At 35.7% G+C, this 17,091-nt stretch overlaps 1 protein-coding gene across 2 annotated transcripts in view; it reads left to right on the top strand.

Moving 5' to 3' along the window:
* The first annotated feature begins 429 nt into the window (after window positions 1-429).
* The window catches only part of LOC143896625 (uncharacterized), a 109,968-nt gene continuing 93,306 nt past the window's right edge, over window positions 430-17,091 (top strand). For both annotated transcript variants that reach the window (XM_077404579.1, XM_077404578.1), the window contains exons 1-3: window positions 430-790; window positions 892-1,068; window positions 15,946-16,046. The gene's annotated coding sequence lies outside the window, so the exon portion shown is untranslated. The remainder of the gene's footprint in view (window positions 791-891; window positions 1,069-15,945; window positions 16,047-17,091) is intronic.

Below are 17,091 nucleotides of genomic sequence, written 5' to 3'. Positions count from 1 at the left end.
ATCAATGGGAGCATGAGCTCTATTTTTGGCAAGAGCATTTGGAAACATTTCATTCTAAAGGGTCTGAGGTCCGCCGGACCCCACGGAGCATTTAAGGGTTAATCTTCATCTTCATCCGTGGAATTATCGTCGTACTGCAAGTCTGGCAAGCTAGAGCGTTGTACATATAATTTATAATGCCACGAAGCCACGAACGCGTGTGATCAGCTGTGATGGCGTCATATCTCCCTATATGTAATCTGTCGCGCTCGAGTAAATCACAAAATCCCCTATTGGGCTCCCTTACTATATGTGATAACGAAAAGAAGAATCCGCCAAACGCGATTAATTAGCGCGCGTCGCGGCCGCGCGCCGCGCATGCGCGGCCGCGAAACTAACCAGTCGCCATTTTGGTTTCGCGCGTTTTCGCGTCGGTCGCCGGCACGCGAGCTACTCCGCTACTCGCTACTCCGCGGTTTCCGCGTCAAAAAGCCAGCCTCGCGTGCGAATAAACGTCGGGAGTGCCGAATAATGTGCGATCGCCGCTAAAAGCGGTTAATCGGCGCGCGCGCGCGATAACAGGTAACGCGGGTAAACCGCCGTTTGTGCCAGACGTTGTCGTGTCCGCTCGTTGTTGCGTCCGCTCGTTCGAAATCGTGCGTTTGACACGTACCGTCAATAACATAATCGGTTGATCGTCGCGTGCACATCTTTACAGCCGTTTTCTCGCTACACCGCGCAGCCGCGCACTGCGCAATCGCGCGGGTATTAAAAGTGGCGGCCGGCCCGTCGGACAGACGAATCAATTCAGGTATGTATAAAATACATACATATGTATATGTAATTGTAAATTAGGCTCTGAATTATGAATAACATTGGCAATAAGACCATAACGTTGTGAATTCTTTCAAGTCGAAATGTGCGGAGCTTGATAAGCGGGCAATGGTTTCCTGGAGGAAGCGAAAATCTGCCTCCCGTTTCTTACATAACCCTTTGACTGCCGATGACGAGAATTCTCGTCATTTTGGACTTTGCGTTCAGTGCTAACAGAATGCATCTTCTCGTCATGAAATTAATGACTGAAACAAGGTACGTACATACACATTTAGGAGTTTTTGGGTGTGCTGCATATGATTTTAAAGTTATATTTGAACAAAATATGTTTAAACAGTTTGATGATAGTTTTCATAAAGATTTCTGACATAAATTATTTTAATTTGACTTGAAATTCGTTATCAGCACCATCAGAAACCTCTCTACGTCATTAATTTTCGAGAATCTTTCGTTTTTAGTATAATATTTTAGGACTACTATTTTAAGACTCCATGTTAAGTGGCAGTTAAAGGTTTGATATACGTAATTGATATTTAATTGTGAAAGTTTAATAACCATTTTTTTAATAATTATTTTTTGTTGAGAAGAATAATTATGTAAGAATAGAATTTTATATATAAGAACGTTTCTTATAAAAGAGTCTAATAAATTATATCTGAGCAAAATAATCTAACAAAAGGTAATAAATAAAATATAATATATAATCTCTAATAAAAAAATTTAATAGGAAGAAGTTTTTGCCACGATATTTGCGCCGTATTTATGTTTTCATATAAGTATTAATGTAATTTTATTTTACAAATCTATACTTTGAATCACGCAAAAAAAATATATTGTAAATAACTCAAATGTAGCTGCATAATTTACAAATCAAAATTATATATATTATCTAGATAAATCTCATATTTAGATATTCAGAAAGTCTCGAAATAAAAGTAATAAAACAGTTACTTGTATACTATCCTGCGACAAGAAATAATAATTTATGATATTGAGATATTCAAAATGATTTAAAATAAAACATTTTAGTTGAACGCAATAAGTGTTTTATTACTAACGTTTCTGGCTCTCACAGATCTCATTAATTGTTCTTTCATTTCTCTAAAAAAAATGATGGTAATAGAATCTAAGGACGATGATTCTAAGACAATTTGATATATCAAGAAAATTATATACTTTCGCTTAGTACGCTTTTCCGTTAAAACCTTGTTTTCTGTAGAAGCACGCGTGTATTCTTGCTGTGAGCTAATCATCTATCGACACTTCGACAAATTCGTATATTTAACGAATGTCACTGAGGCCGGCAGCTGATCAGCTGTTTTGAAACACCGCGCTCGCTCGCTTTGCCCCGGATGTATGCCTCGCGCACCGAGTCCCCGAGACAAAGAAGCGAGTCGGGATTAGGCAAAAACAGCTTTGTTTTTCTGAAGGTTTCCGTCGGTTAGGTTCGATCGCGAACATACGTATATATATTTAAAACTTATAAATACTATGTGAAACAAACTGGGCGGCAGTGTGGTCTAGTGGTAGAGCGCCAGACTCGTAATCTGAGGAACCATCAGGTTCGAGTCCACTATAGAGCCGTGGAATGTTTTTCCGAAAGCTGCGCCTCTCCGTGCAAGATTAGGGCCCTTTGCGGAGCAAACTGGGCTCCGTCTTTTGGACAGAGACGTTAAGCCGTTGGTCCAAAGGGTTAAAGTGAGAGGGATATGCAAATAAATTGTCAAACTGTCAATTCTGTTCTGCATTAATTCAATTCTGTTTTATGTGTTATCTCTTCTGTTGTCCAGACCCGACATTTTGGGCAGGTTTTTGATCTGCAACAATTCCACAGATCAAGCTAAACACATTCATGTGCAAGCAACATAAAACATTTTCAAAAATTATAAAAAACTTTTTTGAATAATAGGCAAAAAAAGAAAGAGAACTACAAGAGAATGCAGAAATTTTTGATAGTATCAAATATTTACTTTTCCAACCACTGGTTCAAGCACGCAATGTGCCATGAAAAAGATGTCCACACGGTGTGTGGAAAACATCGTCGGATATAGTATCAGTAAATCACTACAGATATCGCACCCTATATTCATTTTTCAACTCGTTACTCCGCTGATGGAAAATCGACAATAATCTGCCTGATTACGAGTGACAATTGGTTACGTAGATGATCGTTGCAGATTTCACGACGAAGCTCCCACGATATTTCGCTGAACGTGTGTTATTGTTGCACCGTTAAAGATAGAGTTTGAAAATGGGGCGATAAGAGGGGCGGAATACTTGCGGGATATGGAAGGGGCATTAGAGAGTGTTTGTGAAAGTATGTTTAATGTTAAAAATACACGGTATAATTACTTTGAGAAAAAAAGTTGTTAATTTGACTAAATATTTTCAACTAATTATTATTTTTTAATTGAAATATTTATGTATTTAAATTAAATACAATATATTTTTTAAATCTAACATGACATAATTTGACTCAAATACTTAAATACTTAAATTAAAAAAATAATAATCAGTTGAAAATATTTAGTTAACAACTTTTTTTTCTCAGTATATGCGAAATTTTCGTGCCCGCCATTTTTTGATATTTGCATCGACGCGAAAGAACTCTTAGATTCAGCTTGTGTCGTTTGAAATTTTAACGAACAACACGCCGGAGATGCATAATCTATCGGAAACTCGTAATAAAGGTTCGGAAAGGAAGCCGCGAGTGGTGGATGCATGAATTTCACAATCAATTTCCGCGAATTGAAGATTTGACGTGAACGGCATGGCACCCGAAGGTTCCGCGTATACTTTTATCCCGCGTTCGCCGGAAGTTATGGGCAGCACGCGCGCGAGATGTATGCACGCGGGATGATCAATTATGCGCTACCCTGCGACTTCCGTTGCTCGGTGTGCGTCCCGATGAATTTTACAAGGGTCGCCGAATGTACAATTTAGTATAAAGCCCGGCGAAGCTTTTGGTAATGAAAAACCGATTGCGATCAAATAGGCTCCTGGGCTGCTGGTGACGTGTAATCGAGTCTTCTCTTCTGTCGCTTCGCCGTATCCACCCCCTCGCCCTCCCCTTCTCGGCCTCTTTTTGTCCTCCCTTTCGTTCTCCTCTCCCCTGTTCATCTCGTCCTCCTTCTGTCCCTTGATTTTTCCCCCTATTCCACCCGTGCTTTTTCCACCACTCATGATTCCTCCTCCGGCTTCCATTAGCCGCCATACGTCGTCTGTACACAGAGATCCGTTTTGTCCTGCTTTCGCGTGACCTTTTATTTCAAACTACCGCATTCAAATTACCGCGGGCTATCTGGATATTCGATCCTTTGACCTTTTGTCGCCGGACGTTTAGAAGCGCTTTTAAACACCGGCCAGGATTTTCTCCGTCGTTCACCGCCTGCACTTAGGCCGTGTTAAATACAGAATAAAGGATAATTCATTTCTTTTTTGAATTAATTTCAATTATTTAATGAGCATATATACGTCTCTCATGTGTACGTGATTTTATTTCGCGTATACAAAGTGTCATTCATCATTCATCTTCTTTGAGACAGTCTGACTTCTTCAGTGGTTCGCTTTTAACATTCACTTTTAGCTTTTAGCATATTTCCTTTAATGTAATAAAAAATAATAAAAACCTGGAAATTATTTAATTCACATGAATGTAATGGAAAGTTGCTTTTCTATAATACTCTTATGATCTTATCGTCGCAAATAAGGTTTAAATTCTAAAGTGCATTTTAATCTTATCGTTTCCGACTCTAGGTATAGCATATTCGCAAATTCGGTAGAAGATCCGCGAGAAATGTTATTTTAATCTCAAAAGAAAAATATATTAAATATTACAGAAATACATTTTTTTAATCTACTTTAAAATTGGTTTAATTTTTATAATTGTTATATTGCAGGATTCATATATTGTAAATTATTCCATTTTTATTAATAAAAACATGAATTTTTCATGTCGACTTGTTCATCAACCATATTGAGCATGAGGGAAATGTTAGAAGGCAATTAGATTTTAATTTTATATGAAGAAAGTAATTAAGATTGCGAGATATTAAGTTTGCGGACATTTCTGCTATTCGAACTGACTTGGCTCGCGTATCGTAGATATGTGATGTAAAATTAATTATATCTGACATCCCCGTGAGCCGGAGAGAGGGCGACGATCGCGCTTTGTCTCCTCTCGTTCGTTAATTAGGGAATCCGAATCCGCGGAATCTCTAAGGCGCAGGTTACGTATAAATTCGGAAGTAGCGTTATCTCGTAACAAAGTCACGTGCCTGGCGTACGAATGCAGCCGCACTAGGCTAGCAATGGTTAGGAACACTGTCTCCGTTTATATTTACCGCGTTCTACTTATTTAAATATACGCACACACACACAAAACTCATTTCTTTATTATTAGCAATAATGTACATAACACAAGAACGACTGTTAACTTTTCACAGTCCAGGCTTTTTTCGGTGAAATACAAATTTTAATTAATTTAACGTTGATCTATACCTTCACGCAGATAATTCTACAAATGATATGTTTGATTACTTTAATAAATCTATGTTAAAAACGAATGTTGAAAATACTCACAAAACGTATCAGTTTGACGCAAGCTTATATCTTTTACTACATTTGGACTTGGTTAGGAACCTCACCGATCTGATTGCAGACCAACACGCTGCATTTTAATGGCAGCGCCCCTGCGCCTTCTTTTTCCTGTGCATACAAAAGCGTTGTGATTCCTTCATCTTTTTTCTTATACGTTTATTTCTTTTAATAATTAGCTCATTGATATTCCGAAGTGACATTAATCCCGAACTGCAGAAAAATCATAGTCTTAGTCTGATTTCATTTGGAATACTGAAATTGTGGGTACATATCGTAAAAATACATATGATAAATAAGCAAGCAAATGTATCGAAATACCCAATTATATTGCATAATTTGTACATGTTATAATTGGGTTGTATTAAAGAAGAACTTGAACTATAATATAATAATAATACGGATAATATATGGTAATAATATTCATATTAATAATATTAACTACAGAATAGAGATAGATATTGAAGTATATTATACGCTTCGTAACTATTTCATACTGCCGGCGACAGCTTCACGAATAATTTAGTACACAGCGCAGCTACATGGTGAGGCGTTAATGACGCGACATCCGGCTGGAGAGTAATAGCCCGCCCGAATTAATTCTCTCGGCTGTGCTTTTAGCAAAGTAGATTTTATTGCCGTCTTGCATTCGTGCGACGAAGTCACCAAATTATAGTTGCGTAACGGCACCGTGGTTAAACATTGACCGTTTAACTAATCCTTGCCACAGTTACGTCCCGCACGATAATGTCCTACCGCGCGACACACACTCGTATTTATATTCAAATATTTCTCAGTGCATGACAGTATAATTTTGCACCGCGTATAACCACCGTCGATATTGCGGTCCCCGCAATCAAATTCACGTTCTGTTACATATATACGCACACACATAGACACACACACTTGCATACATATCATATACACGTTTACGAGTTAATTAAACAGAAATTTTTTATACAACGAATTTCCGCGAAATGACTCTAGGACAAGTTCGATAGTCCGTCATCACGAATTATCAATATTGAAGTTTATGTCCAATTTTCCGACGCAAAAATTCCTATCGTTTTCGATAACGAGTTTACCATTTTGGCCAAACCAAACGGCGAATTGTGAAATCCAACGTAGCCGCGACGACGCGTGTTGTCATTTGCACAAATTTTGCCATTCGAAATGGATTTCGCCACCCATATGTGGAATTTATGGAATAAAACTCGTAGATGGTTTCACAGTTTATGAAACTTTTGGTCGTAATGTTATCCTATCGATTATCTCGTTGTCATCAGAATCGCTCATACTGTGTTACGCGGTGCCTTGTATTTTTTTTTAATCTGCGAATTAATTCCTTTATCGCGATGAACTGCGTAAATGAAAAAATATTCTCGCGACAAACATAATATCCTTCTTTCGTGATCATTAACATTGCAGATATTGATGAATGTTGTCGGTTGCAGATTTCTCGAAACGAAGTCTTCCGCATAATTTTCAGAGAAAGCAGGTAGATTTCAATCAATGTAGATTTAATGTCGTTTGCGAGAACTGATAGGCGCCTATTGAATATAGAGGTTGTATCGGCAGACTGCGCCGATACTTTATGCGGGCGTTATTGAAATATCGCTGCCGGAAGAAATATTGCGTGGCGCGCGTTCTAAATCTTCCTAATGCCAAAAGCGTGATGAGATTGCAGATTACAAAACCGGTTTTTGCCAATGATACATCGCAGATCATTATTTAATAAAATCTTTCAATATCTGCTAACCGATTAATTATTTTATTCAGCTTTAGAAAGAGAAAAATGCGCGAAATATTTTTAACAGATTGACGATGATAATTCATTGCTTTTTCGTATACAGCGATGCATTTTGTTAAAAATGTAATAACTAAAATGTTTCTTTATTTCGGAAATAATCGTGCGGAACGCAATTTATATCCCAGAGATCGAAAATCGAGGAAACATTATACTGTTCTCTCCGTTCAAGCTCATAGGAATTACCAATACAATTTTACGCTTTATGATTAATTAAACAAATTAAATTATTATTAGGGTATATATTATGCACTTCCCTGATGCTGACAGGAAAGAATGTAACTTGTCATGTGCAGTATGTAAAATGTATAATGATGCATGTATTAGGAATTGGAGTAGAAAATACGTGATCATCGATGCTATTAAAAGTCGTATGTTCTCGAATGTAATTATATAGTAACATATTTTTTAATATAAAAAATTAATTCGTATGCAATCTTATGTGGATTTTTTAATTTATCAATTATTTGGGAAAATTCTAATTTCTATCACACACACAATAATTACAGAAATATTATCTTTATTATAATATTTTTTTGATTGAAATAGAAAAGTTATTACTACAATTTGTATATATAACAAAAAATTCTAATTACTTTTTTAAATTTCTTTTTATTTATTTATAAATAAAACTTTTAAATACATACATCAATTAAGTAAAAATTTTCAAGAAAAATAAAAATTCCATCAATTATATTGAAATGTGGAATTCTGAAAATAGGATGTCTAGCTTCAGAAAGAGGTCAAATACGCGTAGCGTATTTACTGGCATGTGGCAGAGCAAGATCACTTATGGGATGAAAATAAATTACTTTCCGTCGCTATATGAGATCAACTTCTCTCTTACATGTTTTATGTGGCACGCGCAGCAAAAATAGCGATGCACGGCAGCCATAATACCGTTTCCACGAGATGAAATTTAGCCGAATGGGCAATCTTTATGCGTTCACTAGAAATCATTTGTGTGCATATCGCGTGTATGTTGTATAACAATTTTTAATTGCCTGTCAACGGGAATTTTACTAAATTTTATAACAAAACGATAGTTTATTTGATCGTCACATTTTTTATTTTTAATAAATGTTGCATTACAAATTGTTGCATGAAGAAGAATTGTAGAATAAGAAAAATTGACGTAATAATTCGTTGTTTGAAAAAATTATATTTTGTTCTTTTTTTAACATCGAATATTTTACCGTGTTTAAACACTTATGACAAATTCAAAGAACATGCAATATCTATGGAAGCGCTTTTTGATCGAGAATAACTGTAATCAATGTTGCATTTACATAAATATATATATAATTGCGCTTTACCATTCCGTTGAGAAATATAAAGAAAACGTCGCGTGTGTTTTCTATATTATCGCGAACAATAAAATTAAATTCTTTATGGCACATTTTTTTTCCACGGCTACGTATATAATTAGCTGCTATATCGGGACAATTCTTTAGTTCTTTTTGATCAATTTTATCCGAATCGCATGTCGTTTTATCTAAGAAATGTGTGGAGTTTGTACTAGCGATGCACACATATCTATCCTATCTTATTTACCGTATCATTTAACGCTTTAATTACAAACTGATAAACTTTTAAAATACAAGATGGAAATAAATAAGAAATATTATCGCGAAATTTGGTCTTGACGACGCGCGTAAAGCGTGTCTCTCTTTCACGATATGATTGATTTATATGCGCTGATTTTATGATTTCCTATACGGACGCGACAGAAATCGAGTATGGCAAAAAATTGGTGGCCGTTTAAAGATAGGCAACGCGATTGATTCATGATGTAATCTATGAAAGAATCGTTATATGCAATAGGAAAATAAATCAATACTGCGGTGACACTGTGTGCTCTCTAGTGTAAATAAATCTCGAGCAAAGCGCGCGTAAATATTTTGTGCGATACAAGAAAATTTTATTTTAAGCTCTTAATTTTATTTAATTTTTGTGGTTTAAAATTTGTCACGCCATTTAAATTTAGAAAATGTGAAAAATATATTCCAACTATAGAATATAAATTAAATTATTGATAAAATATGTTATAAATTTCTTTATAATCTATTAATGTACACGTTTCAAATATTTTTAAAATTAATATAGAAATAGAAAAAATTAATTAAATTAAATCAAATTATTTTAGAAATGTCTAGTATTTAAAATTTTTATTTTCTCTCAAAAAAGCGTTTGTATATAGCATTAATAATTGTAGAAATTTGTTATTTTATTATTGCTTCTATATTTCAATAGTTGCAAGTCTTTTCTATGTACGAAATATTTTCTAAATTTTTTCTGAGTTGAAAAACTAATGGAATTATTAAGCATTGGATATTATTATCATTTTCTTAGTAATCACTACTCGGTGCAATCCATGTGCCATGTGAGCGATTAAAAAAGCATTTATACGAACGCTGTTCATAGATTATCGGAGCGCCGTGACAGAATAATATCCGCTTACTGCCGAGAGCACTTAGCTAGACCGAGCCAGCGCTGTTTATCGAATGCTTTCAAAACAAATCCGTGACAAAAATAGTCCGATCGCTAAAACTGCAATGTATATCGAGAAACTGTACTAAACAGAGAAAAATTCTCGTCGATATTGCATCGGATGATCAAAGTCTCGTGTAATCTATGTGATACGCGAATCGCGAGTTCAAAGATCAAGATTATCGGAGAGATTATTTGAAAATCGTAGTGATTTTTTTTAAGTGAGCTTAAGACCTCGTTATACCGAACGTGTCGATTTCCTGTAGTACGTGACAGTTCATTCGCTTTTTTAATATCAATGAAATTAATTGAATAAGAAAAGCCAAGGAGGGATAATCGTTATTTTATAAGTAATCCCGGATTCATTTCTTTTATTGCACTCTTTTCTACCTTTTTCTATTTGAACATATTTACAATTTGTCTACATATTGCAAAAATATAGTGTTTTAATTTTTTATGAAATATCTATTTTCGAGAAATATTTAAGCGATATAAACGTTTGTAGCATATTTTTTACATGAGTTAATATAAAATATTTTATTGATATGAAATATTTAAATATTTAATATAAAATATTTTTTATTGATATTTTCTTTCGTTGTAATAATTGTTGAGTCTGACATATCGAAAACAAATAATTATATCTCGAATTATGTACATTGAACTCCACATAAAGAATAACTGACATTACTGCCATGATGTTTTAATATGGAAAATCATAATTTTTTTATTATGTTAATTTATGTTAATGTACTTATCTCATTCTTTAAGGATTAATTACTAAACCTCAAATACGAAATACTCTTGCGTCTTGTGTTCTATCGATTTTCTCTCATGTATTCTGTATAGAATCGCCTAGCTTATCAATGATAAGACGATCGTATTCAGTAAATAACAGTATGCAGCTTGGAGTGCGCGTTGACGAGGATGAGAATTACATGGTGTTTGTATCCAGACATCGTATCAGTAACAGAGGGAAGAGTGAATTGTGCGCTTTAATATATATGCTTTAATATATGCTGGGATAACAGCCTTCGTTGAAACATTTATGCGATTTATATTTGTATCCATATATTTTGATAACGAGAATAGTTCCCAAAGATCTGTTATTGAAATTGTTAAAACTGAATAAATATTTTTGCAACGCGTACCTTGCGACGCGATTGACATTCATCAAATTCTATATGATGAATTTCATAACAGAGGAGAGACTAACACAACAATTGAGTTGCTTCCTCGCAAACATCTTTACCTCTTAATCGGTCGGGAGAAAAGTGGCGGAAAGTTTCACCATTGCGCGATACGAGCCGGGCTTTACCATATATGTTAAGTGCCAGGTGGCGTCGCCGCCCGTTTTGTCTACAGAGAAACACGACAAGTCGAGAAAATTCGAAGGGGGGGAGAGTCTTACTCGATCCTGGTAAGTTTCTTTCCTAGCGCGCTGGTCCCTGCGAAAGAACGAACGTTGCGCAACGAGGGGTGAAAGCGCAAGAGAGGCAGTAGCAGCCCTGGCCCGCGCGCGGCTTGTGAAATTATTTCCTCCGCGAACTGAGAAACTTTTATCCAATATCCGCGGCAGCATCTGGCATCAAACGGCTCTGTGCGCATGTCTCTATGGGGTTTCGGAAAATGTTCACTAGCACTAGGTGAGACAGAAAGAGAAAGGGAGAGGGAGAGAGAGAGAGAGAAAGAGAGAAGGGCCGACAGAGAGGGCCGACAGAGAGGGCCGACGGTAAACTGCATAGCCCATTGGCTTTTAATTGAATCTTACGGCATCCACACGGGTTCTGACACTTTGGCACACGGCGTAAAAGACCACTTTACACTTCGCAGTCTGTGAATTCACTTATCGACAATTACTATAGACACTTTTCCCAAGCACGAAGTTTATTTATCAGAATATATCAGGGGGTATAAAATTATTAAAGGATGATCCCTCGGGAAGTTTGTTACAAGAAATAGATATTGCGCAAATGAAATATTATAATAAAGCTTAAACTTATATTTAAACGCTTATAAAATTTACATTTTTCTACGAGCAAGCAATTGTAAAGATGGCAGGTTACGAAAGTGCGATTAGATTTTCCCTCGTGAGAGAAGTAAAAACCGTATTTGATTTGAAACGAGAGGAAAGTAATTATTTCTGGATTTGATTGCGTCATCCGAAATATTGGAAACAAAAGTGAAGGTGATCTTCTTCCCGTTACCCCGGTGGAATATATGTATATTTTCTGTCTGATAATAGATTTTTCCCTTTACATGCAGCGATACATATATGCCTGAATATGCCGACCTAGTTCGGCTTGCGGAATTGCTGGCTCGCTCGCAGGCAGTCGATTTATCGTTTGATTAAAAAAAAGTTAACCGAACTTTCTGATAGCTTTGATGCAACTGAATGGTCAATTTGTTTGATTTCCATTGTCGATACGTATAGTTACTGTTACTATATTTATCGCTATATATTGTAGTTGTGCATATTTAGCGATATTTAGCTATGATTAAATCCACGAACTTTTATATAAATGTGTTATTTCACGCATTTAAATTATACGCACAGCTTTATATACTCTGTCAGAGGGGCTTTAAAAAATCCAGAATTCCAGAGGAGGTTTCATAACATTTTCGAGATTCTATATCGTCATAAAAAATAGGAACTCACGTCGATCGTTCGCTGTAGTACACGATGCGTGTGGTAATAATTTTGTTTATAGCACAATGGATTTACCCTTTTACGATATTGAGAATTATCGTCAATTGTTGCAATAATGCTGTGCGAAAATCTTTTACAATGTACCTTATATTGTATATTGCGAAGAGTGATGCCACTTAAATTTTTTACTGTCATTTTGTACGAGCGTACAGAGGAATAATGGCGGCATCGCATTAAATTTCACTATATACTGTACCGTAGAAAATAGTGGGATCAAATGAAATAGCGCTTTGTCGTGCATCTTAATTAACTTCTCGTTTCTAACGAAGTAGTAGGATTTAATTTATGTCCGAAGAAAACGAACACAGGACAATGTCTCAGATGCGTAATGACACTCTGCTACAGTCTTGCATTTGCAGTTGCATTTCTTATGGCCGATACATATAGACGTTTAAAGTAGAACGAAATATACATATACACACGGACGCATACATGGAAGAGCTTTTAAGTTAAAACGTGATATAAAATTCAATTAATCTTTAGCTAAAGTCGATGCAAGTTTACGAATTTAACGTTGCATTAAGACGCACGCAATAGGATGGCCGCTTTAAGCTCTTAAGTTTTTCCGCATACTAGCAGCCGCAATCTGCAGACGAAGGGATCTTTTTGCCGCGACGCCCTTAACAGCAAACGACAAAAAAGTTCTATTCGTATTGCGTAATAATATCGCACCCGCCTCGCTTCTCGCCATTGGCCCTATCCCTTTTGTCCCTCGATGAAACTGCGGTAGCCTCAAGGCTACGAGACACAATGAAGCTTTATTTCTTCTTCATATAGGATATATATAAAGAGACGCTGCTCGCGAGCTTTATTAGCTCGTCATGTATTTTGGTGCGTCACCCTTCGTCAACCCAGTTTAGTGGCGAATCGGGAAGGATGAGATATCGTTTTTTCTTTCTTCTTTTTTTTTCACATAAAACAAAAATTGCAGCGCCGAATTTTATTCCACGGGAGCCGTCCTTGCACGAGATAGATATAGATGAACAAAAAAACAATATCAGTATTGTTGCCAAAGCGAACATAGCCGGCTCTACGGACACATGCATAAAATAGCATTTCCTCAGTTTTAAAAAACTGAGTTATTAGTTGCAACATTCGCATATCGTATGATAAAGGAATTATTATATTGACTATGTATATGCATATATTGACTATATGTATATGGCATTATTAAATGATGAAAACAATGTTTTCTTGTTGAGATTAATTAATGATTCTTTTTATTTCATTTCAAACAATTACAATAGGACAACATTGTTTTAGGGTGAACATCTTTATTTAAAAACTTATCTTATTGTTTAATTAATATTTACCTTATTGTAACTGAGATTAGTTCATAGCCTGCTTATATATATGATTCTACAGTCCCCCTGCGCGATTCACTCCATAGTCAAATCCTATCTATTTCACAAGCTTCTCATCTCGAATACACGTGGATAGGATTTGGGGTTGTCGTCCTATCACTTGGCCGAATCCTTCGAGCTAGTTACATAGAGAAACGGGACATATATATGCTGAATGCGTCTTGTGTGCGTGTGTGCGCAATGCCTACCAATGCTGGAGTTTGCCATTGCCTATCTATACTGCTTCAATATGTGCAGTGTATTGATTACATACTGTATCTAAGACGCGCGTAAATAGTAAAACTCGTTAATTTAACGAGTATATATAGACAAGTTTCTTTGATAATTTGTTTTACCGTGCACTTGTTGCATTCATCGAAATTGATTCGCAATCGCGAAGACTATATTCTCGGTGTATTTCTACCAGAAGAATCTTCTTTCACGCGCGCGTCGTGATACTTGTCAATTATTTCTCATATACTCGAGAATTCTTCGATAAAAAGCCCCCGGATAAGTAAGGCAATGGAGAAACTGAGGACACCGTTAAAAGTCCTGTCGCACGAGGAAAGAAGCCGTAAAGGTACAAAGAATAGAGAAACAGGAGCTACCTAAGAGAATGCAGGAGGGGCTGAAGATGGGACGAAGGGCAGAGAAAGAGCTGAGATAAATGTGGAAGCGAGCCCGCCGTAAAACCGGTCGAGAAATAAAAAGGTCGTTCCTCGGCTCGTGGCCCAGATCGTTTCGCAATGGGGATTACCTACGGCACGTCATATAAAATGGCCGAAGCCATCCCTCACGCGTATTTCCAACGTACCATGGAATCGCCCTTTACGTCGAGGAACGGGAGAAAGATGTGACTTCGCCTGTTTAACTCTCCGGCGGCATTGTCTAATGTATGACTAATTACGTCGTAATAAAAGTTATTATCGATGACGCTATTTAATTTAGCATGCGCGCGGAGAGAGTTTATAAATTTACTCGATCATGTACATTCTATCAATTAATTGGAGAAACGAATAATAATTGTCGACACTAATCACGAATACCCTTCGAATTGCTGTTATTCTCGTTAATTACGTAATTAGATTTTTATTGGAGGGAGGGGTAGTTTGCCGCGCGCGCGTATGTATATTTTATTGAAATCGAAGCAATTTAGTATCAATTGCGACAATGTAATCAGTGGTATATATTTACTAATAACGTTATGATAAAACAGTTAGTAATGCAATTAATAATTAATATCTAGTAATAGCGGGCTCTGCTTTGTATATATGAGGGTTGAAAATATTAAAATAATCTGTAGTTGAACTTTGTCGAATTTTCTGTAATTTAGAAAAATTTTTTTTTTTAAATTTAGACATTTATATAACATGTGCGACATAACTATTTTAAAAAGCTCTTTTTATTGTGTTTGCGCTGTAAAATTTATTCTTGGTGAAGAATTTAAAACCACTAAAGCATTCTTAAATTAAACGACCGCATTTATCAATATTTAAAAGTCTATCCATTATACTTTGTATTTCGTCATCTCGTTTACGTAATTCACACACTAATTTGATGAACAAGTCTTTCTTGGATATCAAAAGCGGTAACACTATAAGGCAGGGTACACCAGGACGTAAACACGAACTATTGCTTTCCAGATTAGGCTTGGATGCACGTTCACCTCCTTAGTGTCAAACTAGCTAATCTAATGTAGCGGCGGTTTCCTTGGAGGATTCATGAAACTGAAGTTCACCTTGCTGCTGCGGTAATTATTGCCTGTGGCAATATAAAGCAAAGCACGTATTGTTACGCAGTTATAGACTGCGCCCGTGCATATTAGCCGTTACGTATCGCGGAAGTCGTGGTGATACGGCGTCTGCCAAGTTTGAAAGCATTTCGCTGTTTTGTGCAATTTAATGTCATTAATGCGCAGATGATATATGACTCACTCATGAATCAACGATCCACCGAAGACTCATACTCTCGAAACGTTTAAATCAATCGTACACATATGTACCGAGATTGCATAGATTAACATTTGGCATTGTATTATTTTATATCACAACTAAATAGTATCGTAACTATAATAATATTGATAATAACTTCATAAATATCTATTTTTTAATTTTAATCCATTGCAGTGGATTGTTTCTTAATGTGATGCATATTTGAGATTAATTATATTTTACGGATTGTTTCAGAGATTATCTCCTGGCTCGATCTCAGCTATAGACTCTCCTAAGTCCGACGCCTCGTTGGAAGCGTAAAACGACAACTCGGTACACTCGATTGCAACTGTACGGTGAGTTCCTACAATCTTTTTCTTATAGCTATCGTTGCAGGCCGTAAAACGTTAGGCGTAACGATGGATTGCGTTTCATGGTGTGCTACGTTTAGCAGACTGTAAATTACGACTTTATCCCGAAATTTTTATAGTTGCTGCTGAAACGCCATAAATAATCTTTTATTACGATTCTGTATATGTGCAGTGCAGCAGCACACGAGTAATATTTCTTTGATTTGTCTGATTGTTCTCGATGCTTTTTACGATAGTAATCTGGCAAAAATTGTGTAGCAACAAATAAATTGACAATTATTTTTACGAAATGGAGATAGGGGGAATTTGTGATTATAGTAAATTTATAAATAAAACTGTCAGGTTCGCAGTTTCGACAATACAATCATTTTCTTGTAATAAGTATTCAAGCGTAACGAGGATTAAATAACAAGAGCCCTTAAATAACGAGTAATATGACTAATTAAAAGGATAAAAAAATTATTTTTATTAACCTACATAAACAATTAATTATTATTGTTGATGAATAAATTTTTCGTAATATAATTGAATTTTTCTGACCAAATGTTACATGATTCTAATTGCATTTAGAAGGTAATATATGATAAACTATCATCAATTTATCTCGCACTGGATGATCAATATCGGTTTTGTACTTATAATACTTCCTAATGCGCGTGTCAACGTTTACAAACGATCGCGCATTACTATTGGTGGTATGTTTATCATGCAGTAATTTATAATTGTGTCCCGAGCAAAACATCCGCGTGCCGGAACGATTGTAAATGTCGAATATGAATTATTCTCTTGAGTATATTATGGATATTTAAAATTGTATGATATATAATAAATCTCATTGTTGGATTTTTAATAGAGCAGAAAGACATAGTTTCCGATGTGCAAAGTATAGTTTCTACAAATCTCTTTGCTTTAAGCCAAAGTTGTTATACTGCACTTATATATCTCATATTTTTATATGTATATATAATATTTTGTTTCTATATATACACTTACTTATATTTGTAAGTAGTTAATTCAATGTGTGTGTCTA

This window comes from Temnothorax americanus, unplaced genomic scaffold (genome assembly GCF_048541705.1).
Source record: "Temnothorax americanus isolate GAGA-0224 unplaced genomic scaffold, ASM4854170v1 Scaffold19, whole genome shotgun sequence".
Lineage (NCBI taxonomy): Eukaryota > Metazoa > Arthropoda > Insecta > Hymenoptera > Formicidae > Temnothorax > Temnothorax americanus.
This window is presented reverse-complemented; position numbering and strand designations above follow the sequence as displayed.